This window comes from Prionailurus bengalensis, chromosome B2 (genome assembly GCF_016509475.1).
Source record: "Prionailurus bengalensis isolate Pbe53 chromosome B2, Fcat_Pben_1.1_paternal_pri, whole genome shotgun sequence".
NCBI classification, from domain to species: Eukaryota; Metazoa; Chordata; class Mammalia; order Carnivora; family Felidae; genus Prionailurus; species Prionailurus bengalensis.
The window spans coordinates 41,301,439-41,310,384 of NC_057349.1; positions in this window are offsets into that span (position 1 = coordinate 41,301,439).

An 8,946-nucleotide genomic window follows, 5' to 3' on the forward strand; every position below is an offset into this window, starting at 1 on the left:
GGTGCCCCGGTTGTATTTGCCTTTGATGGTGGCGGGGTGGAAGGGGGTAGCCTATTCATGAAAGAAGTAAAGTACTGCCCTCAGGTAGCTCCCAGTCTGAGGGGGTGACATGGCCCTTGCCCTCAGGTTGCGCCCTGTCCTCACAGAACTTCTGGTCTCAGGGAGGAGACAGAAGCCCTTCCAGCAGACGTTTCGTTGTCGATTAAGATGGAAACCACTCTCAAGAAGGCACTCCCTTGCCTTCATCTGGCCTGGTAGATGTTTGGAATCACCGGGTATCCGTGTCTGAGGAGCTCTTTTCGGGGCCTGCACCCTTCTCCTTCTCTCTTCTCCCAACACACGTTTACAGTCCCGCAAGGTTTCTCTTCCCATTTGTTAAGAGGCGAGCATAGCTCACCAGCCTGGGCCCCGACACACATCCCCTGTCAGCCTCTGGGTCTGGCTCCAAGTGGGACAGAAGCCAGCCTGTGTCCTCCTCCTGGGGCCCTGCTTGTCTCCTCTGCTGGGGAGGTCTGAGAACCCCATTCACCACCTCCTCAGGCTGCAGGGAGACAGTGTCCCTGTTCCCCACCCTGTTTACAGCTATGCCATCATCGTAGGACTGGAAGTCTCTTGAGGCAACGGAGTGATGGTCTGTGAGGCCCTGCCTGGTGCCTCTGCAGAGCCCATCTGGGTTGCCCTGAGCCCCACCAAGACTTTGGACAGATCTAGGTTAGAATCCTGTGTCTGCCACTGGCTAAATTTCTTCTCTGGGCCTTAACTTTCTCTTCTCTAAGATGGGGACAATCACACCGGCATTGTGAGGCGGTGTTGATGTGTGAAAGCTAATATAGTGCTCAAGGTTGTGCTCAAAGCCGGTCTTTCTAATTATGCTGTTATGTCTAGTCCCCACATCAATGCCCTTTTCTTCTCTGAGTTCCTACTTTGGTATAATTTGGTTGTTTTTCTCCCTCCTCACTTTTAAAATTTTAAACTGAAATCCCATAGCTGGGGTTTATACCGATCTTTGTTAAGTTTAGGGCCTTCCTCTCTCACTGAGGAGTGAGGCAAGCCAGGGCAGATTCAGCCCAGAGCCCAGGAGTGGAGAAGCTGGGTTGTCCTGAGGGGAGGGAGGGTGCGGAGAGAGACCTCCTGGCCAGGGATGATGCCCTGTGGCTCCGAAACCAGGGCCAGGCACAAGGTGGGCATGCCATCAGTATATGAGAAATTAATGAGCCAATGAACAGGACCAGAGCACAAGGCCATTCTCGCCCTGTCCCCCCAAACACACCAAGAGCCTCCAGTCTGAAAGAGGACGCCTTGTGTCCACCCTTCTCTACACAGCTGGGGTTTGGGCAGAAAACCTGGAGGCCTGAGGCAGGGCTGCCTGGGCCGGCTGCTCTCAAACCATTCCCAGCTTACATCTGAGGGGTCCACAGTGGAGGAGGCTCTCGGGGGTCCATCTCAGAAGCACCCCAAGATTACAGTCCTGTTGTTCCAGGATCTTTGGGGGACAAGGTTTGTGGTACAGGTATGGGGAAAGACCTCTGGGATTGGGGCAGGGAGAGGAAGGCTTTCCCTGGGACTCTCAGAGCTGGAAGCTTCCATTTCCCAAGGAGGCCGCAGGAGGATGTCTTCTGGGGAAATATTCAGGGAGAGGGTTGGAGGCTCTTTTTGCCTCTGACAAAGGAACCTGCATCCCCACTCTAGTTCCCTCTGCTCCCTTCCCTTAGGCTTCCCTCCCAGCGAATCTACCCTTACTCCCCTTCATCCGGCTTGAGAAAGGGAGAGGGTGGCTGGGCCTGCATTTAGGGCGTGCTGAGGATCGGTGGGGGAAGGCCTTCCGCTGGCAGGACACCCTCGAGGCATCCTCTCACCCAGGGCTAGACAGGTCTTCCTCCACACAAGCACATCCACAGGCTCGCACACATGCAAGTGTGACAGGGGTCACCCCTCCCAGTCACGGGGCGGCCGCCTGGTTGGGTAAGGGCTCCCAGGGCAGGGGCTGTGAGGCCCAGCTGAGGGATCTGGCTTCTCAGGATGAGCCCCTGTGGGGCTGGGGGGTGGAGGGGGGGTGCTGACCTGGCTCTAATTCTGTGACCCAGAGCTGTCCTGTGGGAGCGACTGACTATTCTGCAATAGTCACCTCATGGATATTAATAACCCTCTATCTGGCAGCCACAGAATTGATAACGCCTGGTCACTTCTGGTCCTGCCTGGCCTGACCGCCTGGGTTCAAATCCCAGCTGCTAATTCTGTGTCCCCGCTGTCCAAAACCCAAACCTAAAACATAGCTCCAACCCTGACAGCCTCTAAATCGTGTCACAGGGCAAAATTACCTTTTTGAGCCTTAGTCGTTGTCTGTTAAACAGGTACCATGACTTGGGGCGCCTGGGTGGCTCAGTCGGTTGGGCTTCCGACTTCGGCCCAGGTCATGATCTCGCGGTTCGTGAGTTCGAGCCCCATGTCGGGCTCTGTGCTGACAGCTCAGAGCCTGGAGCCTGCTTTGGATTCTGTGTCTCCTCTCTCTCTGACCCTCCCCCGTTCATGTTCTGTCGCAAAAATAAATAAACATTAAATAAAAATTAAAACACAAAAACCGGTACCATTACACCTAAGGATCAGAGAAATGTGATCCCTGGGGGAAGGGTGAGTGACTGGCATGTTGTGAGTGCCCGGATGCTCCCTGAGGAAGGGGGTGCAACTTCTGGACTTGCTTCCTTGAGGCTCATCTACAGAACCCAACGAGGCTCAGCATTTCAGATGATTTATTCCCTTGGTCCGTATGGAATGCGGAAACAGCCCGTGTAGAAACCCACAAGGGAAGACAGAAACAGCTTCTCCTTTCCTCTTAGTAACGGGGGACAAGCAGGGCCTGGGACCCAGCCCTTAGCTCTGTTCCCGGGCCTGGGAGAGGGGATGTTTGTGCCCGAAGAGGTTATGAGAGCATCAGGGCATGCCTTCCTGGTGAGGCCAGTGGGCTCACCCCCTTTCCTTCTGGCTGTGGCTGCTTCAGCCACACCCTTGGCACTGCCCAACTCTAGCGGCCATACTAAAAGCCCAAACTGTGGGGGAGGGAGGCGTGTTGGGGGCTGCAGGGAGGAAGGAGGGCAGAAGAGACATGAGCGGGGCGGGGGTGGGGGGGAAGAGCTCAGCGTGATGCTGGTAAAACCCTCCCCCAGGCCCCATGACTTCAGAGAAACTGCCCACAGATGCCGGTGGTGTGCCTGGCCCAGCCGTTGGTTTGTGCCTAAAAGGAAGTTTCCCCGAAGACTCTCTTATCTCAACCGGCCTGGTGCAGCTGCCGAGAAGGAATGAAGGAAACCATTTGCTCCCTGGCCCATCACCACATGCCCACTCCAAAGGCTCTTCCTGGCTTTCTGTGTCCCCGTCACACTTCTGAGGGAGGGAGGGGAGGCGGCCACTCAAGCTGGGGGTGTTTACGGGTCTGAGGGCTGCCTGCTGGCGGCTGAGAAGGTTCTAAGGGACTCTCGTTTCTGCCCCACCCCCCCTCCCGCCGAACAGTACCGGGTACCTGGAGACCTCAGCTTCTCCTGCTGTCCGTTAGTCCTACCTGGGCCTCCTGATCAGCCTGGCCCTTTCATGCCACGTCAGTCCTGGATGTGGGGTTGCCCGACACAAAAAATAAAAACGCAGGACGCTCGGTTAAATCTTCATTGTCTGAAATTCAAATCCAACCGAGCATCCTGTACTTAGTCTGGCAACCCCCCCTGAAAGGAGTGGCGGGAAACTTCCCCCTAGGTGATTCCTTCAGGTGCTTTGATGTTTCTCTCCTTCCTCCTTGTCCTTCTTGTGGCTTTGCCAGTGAGGTTCCGGGTGTAGACACTGCATTTGCGTCCCTGTTCTGGAGATGCCCATAATTTCTACCCGCAGAAAGCCATGTGAAACAAATCAGGAGCTGTCGGAGGGCAGAGGCAGGGCCCTCCTCAGACTAGGGGCTCCCTGAGAGGGAGGGGCTTTGTGTCACCACTCCCCGCCCCCCGCCCCCCAGCCCCATCAGACTGGGAGCCTCTGTTTCTCCTCCCCATCATGATCGGGACCATTCTCTGGAGGAACTGAAACTGACCCCCAGGCCTGACCCTTTCCGTAGGCTCAATAGAGTCTTGAGTGCTGGGGCCTGGGGGAGTCCTAGCAGAGCCCGTTACTCAGCAAACCTCCATCTCCTCTCTTCTGATGGTCCGCCAGTGGTAATCCTCTCCCCCGGCCTTGTTTTTGCAGGCAGTGGTCTCAAGAAGTCCCCGGGATCTGGAAGCTTACAGTGGAAATTCTGCTGTGGGAGCCTACTGAGCTCTGGCTGGGGCCAGGTCACAGAGCAGCCCTGCGACCTTGGGCAGGCTCTGGTTCCTCTTAGGGCCTCAATGTCTCTACAGGTACAATGGCAAGGTATCTAGCCTGCTGACCTTGGAGTAGTGTTTTCCAAACTGCAAACTGTGATCTGTCGGTGGGACATGAGGTCATTTTAGTGGTTTGCAACCAGTATTATGCTTTTTCTTAAATCTGAAAGAGAACAGAGGGGCACCTGTGTGGCTCAGTAGGTTTAAGCATCTGGCTCTTGATTTCGGCTCAGGTCATGATTTTGAGTTTCATGAGACTGAGCCCCACATTGGGCTCTGTGTTGACAGCACAGAATCTGCTTGGGATTCTCTCTCTCTCCTTCTCTCTCTGCCCCTCCCCCGTGCTCCCCCCCCCCCCCGCCGCCTCTCTCTTTCAAAATAAATAAATTTAAGAAAAAAGAATTGAAAAAATGCAGACAGGCTAGCACGCAGTAAGGGTAGATATTGTTTGTTGAAACTCTTGAAATACGTGTGTTCGTATGTGTTCAGGCGTCGCAGTGTAGGATGTATTATGGTAAAACAAAACGTCGGGAAGACAGTACCTTAGAAGGTATTGTGACAGAAGGTGGCAAGGGCAGTTGGAGACCCTGAAGTGGGTGTCTGCTACTTTTCTACCTCCTGGTTGCCAGATTGGCTGGCCACCCCCTCTCTGGGCTCTCTTTCACTCTCCTGGGCGGCCGTCGTCCTGCTGGCGTCTGTGGGCCCAGACCCATGCTCCCCAGAGACCAGGTCATCTCCCGGCTGAGAGCCCTCAGGGGCCTGATCTGGTCCCCTGGCCAATGCCACAGAAGAAGGTACTGGAATCCTCAGCCTGCCCGGCTGCCTGTCTCTGCCCAACAGTAATACTGTATTGGGAAACCGAAGCTCTGGCCAAATGGAGAAACACTGCTCCCTCCCTAGCTTTCCCAACTTCCCTCCACCCTACCAGGCCTAACACTCATTAACCCCTTCCTGGGGACTGGGGGAGGGGCCTTCTTCAGGGGTGGTGGGGTCTGGGTGGGTGGACAGGACACAGAGGGTGAGGGCCTGGGGACCCTCTGCTGTGCTGACAAATCTCTGGCTTTCTGAAACTCACGGCTCTGTCTTTCCTCTGGGGAATAATATCCAGGTGTGACCCATACTCTGGGGGAGAAGTTGAGGATGAAACAGGAGGAAGTTGGGAAAGACCTGGCAGATTGCTAGGATGTTATATCCCTGCTTGCCTCTATCTCCGCGGGTGCTGTCATCCTGGGGGCCAACGCACCTAGGGTAAAACAGGCAGAATGGGAATAGAGCCTGGAGTTGGGTCGAGGGAGGGGATACAGTCCTTCCCTCAGGGAACCCCAGTCTGAGGGGGAGGCACAGCCCTGCCTTCAAGGAGCCCCAGTCTGAGGGAGGAGACACAGCCCTGCCCTCAAGGAGCCCCAGTTTGAGGGGGAGACCTAGCCCTGCCTTCAGGGAAGCCCATTTTGAGGGGGAGGCCTGTGGAAGTCTATCTCCTTGATCCTTCTCCTTAGGATGGTGGCGACGGTGGCGACAGCAGGGCCCTGGAGGCTCTGAGCTGGCTGGTTTGACAAAGAGTATGCAGTGTTTGCCTGTAGCCTCAGGAGCGGTATGGTCTGGAGAATGCCAGGGAAGAGTCCTTTCCCTCGGCCATACCCACCATCACCCTGCTAGCTCTCCCCATCACTGGCTGACTACAGGTCTGAAATCACTTCATTAAACCCCTCCTTAGGGGCGCCTGGGTGGCGCAGTCGGTTAAGCGTCCGACTTCAGCCAGGTCACGATCTTGCAGTCCGTGAGTTCGAGCCCCGCGTCAGGCTCTGGGCTGATGGCTCAGAGCCTGGAGCCTACTTCTGATTCTGTGTCTCCCTCTCTCTCTGCCCCTCCCCCGTTCATGCTCTGTCTCTCTCTGTCCCAAAAATAAATAAAAACGTTGAAAAAAAAAATTAAAAAAAAAATCCCTCCTTAGATTTAGAGCTAGAAGGGATGTTGGAGGTTGGTGAGTCCCAGATCAGAGGAGGAAACTGAGGCCTGAAAAAGGGAATGAATGCTTCCTGAGGTCATACAAGGAAGTAACTGCAGACCCTAACTCCCAGGCATGTGCTCTGGGCTAGATGGAGACTCTGGGGGATGTGGGTCCACTCAGCACATGCGTGAGTGGGAAGGCACTGTGACCGTGTGCGTGTGTGTGTGTGTGTGCGTGTGAAGGCGGAAGGGGTCCAGTACAAGCTGCTCTGGGTCCTCTGTGAGCAGATGGGGGTCCTCCGTGAGGGGTCTGGCTATCTCTGTCTCGGGGCAGGGAGGGCAGGGACAGGCCTGTACCAGGGACACTGGACAGGTCTTATACATACCATCCCCATGCCAAGGCCACCCGGCCCAACCCTCTTGGGACCGAGGGCAGAGGCCGATGAGTCACAGATGACTCAGGTGCTGGAGGCCACAGCCACGCGTGGCACATGATAGCCGAGAAGAGCTGGGCCTGTTCCTGGAGAGATTGGTGACCCGGGAGGCGGACACTGTGAGTCTCCTTTCCTAGAGGACACCCAGTCAGAGCTTGGAGGCTGGGCCCCTGTGGTGGGGCTCTCCTCTCCCCCTGCATCTTTGATCCACTGGCCGCCCAAGCGGTCCTCCAGGGGGACAGAGGCGGAACTGTACCGAGCTGTCCCTGCTCCCCCCGAGGTATAGGGTTAGGGTTGCTCTTAATGGGAGAGAGTTTTCCCCGCCCCTGTGGAACCAGCACTCAGCGGCGCCCTGCCCTGCCCTGCCCCTGCCCTTAGACGGTGTCAGAAACTCCACAGCCTTGACCCGCCGCTTGATCCTAAGGCCTGGGCCACAGGATGAGACAGTGTGGGGCATAGACAGCATCCCGGGTTTGGGGAGGAGCAGACTGGGGATGGGAAGTCTCGGCCTGGCAGGGCATGCCCCAGGGTCTCCGTCCACCTGAGACACCCTCCTGATTACAGGGTGAGCAGCCACGACCAGACACTGTAATCTGCTATCCTCCCTCCCGCCAAGGGCCTGTGGCAGCCTTTCCGAGTGCTTTTTTCCAACTGTTTCTTAAGAACTCTGGGAAGGGGGAAGCCCTCATCCCCATGGGGTGAGGCCAAAGATAAAAAGAGGTGAGGAGAAGAAGGAGGGAGATGAGGACAGAGGGAGGGTCAGCGAGGGGGCGGGGGAGGAAAGAGGGAGGGAGGGAGAGAGGATGAGGAGCAGAAAGGAGGGGTGAAGGGAGAAGAGAGAGGTGCAGTTCGACAGCAGAAGGCTTTCTCGGGTTGACAGACTGAGGAAGGGGGGGAAGGGAGGATGTCCATTCTCTGTCCCTCAGACCCCGGCTTAGATGCTCTTCCTTGGAGAAACCCACTCACCTCATGGCCTCAAGCAGCAGCCTCCTCCGCCATCACTTTCTACAATTACACCCTTTAGCGAGGAAAGGGTGGCTCAGATCTTGTCACTTTGGAGCTCAAATCCCTGCGGCAGCTCCTCATTTCCCTCAGAGTAAAGCCCTCACGTGGCCCTCAAGCACCTCCATGATCCCTTCCGGGACTGGCTGCCTCTCTGATTTCCATTTCCAGCTCCTCCCCTTCCATTGCTTTAACCCCACTGGCCTCCTTACTGTCCTTCAATCAGATCTCGCCCGCTCCTGCACCAGGACCTCTGCACGACCTTTCTCCTCTGCCTGGAATGTTTTTCTCCAGATATCTACAGGACTTACTCCCTCACCATCTTTCAGGGTTTTGCTCAAGCAGCGCCTTCAAAATGAATCCTCTCCTGAGCCACCTGCTTAAAATGGCAACATTACCCACCCCGCCCCCCATCTCTTACCTTACCCTTTTGCCTAAACGTTGATCCCTTCCTAATGCTCTCACATTACAAAACGCACTTACTTGTTATGTGCACTATGTGTTGTCGGTCTCCCCGCAGCCAACTAGAATTTAAGTTCCATGAGGGCAAGTATCTCCGTCTGTTTCGTTCACTGATGTATCTCTGAAGTCCCTGGAACAGCACCCAACACATAGTAGGTGCTCATTTTGTGGAGGGAGTGACTAGCACTTACCCTGTTGGAGGGACCTGTTCTCTCTGCCTCTATCACTTATCCCCACTCACCCATCAGTGTCTCTGTTTATAATCTGTCCCCCCCACCTGGAATAACAGTTCCACGAGAGCTGGGGCCTTGTCTACCTTCTTCCCTGGTGTGATCCTGGCACCTCTTGGGCACAGAGTAGGCACTCAGTAAATATTTGATGGAAGGGACCTGAGGTGGAGACCAGGGAGAGTAGGAAGGCAGGACAGTGACCAGGAACAGGCCCCTATGGGGGGTGGGGGTGGGGGGGTATTCCTGCAGGAGAGGATAGAGGGGTATCCATCGGTCACTCGGAAGCCCCTTAAGAATCCCCCATTCTGAGTGGGGGACATACTCATCCAGGCCTGTACACACACACACACACACACACACAGACACACACAGACACACACAGACACACACACACACACACACACACACACACACTCCAGGATGATCACACATCTGTGCACACAGCAGAGAGGGGGAAAAAAGGCCAGAAACTGTATGGCCAGGTTGATGATGGCATCAGCCTTAACCCCTGGGGGCTTTCTGGAGGAGGTGGCCTAG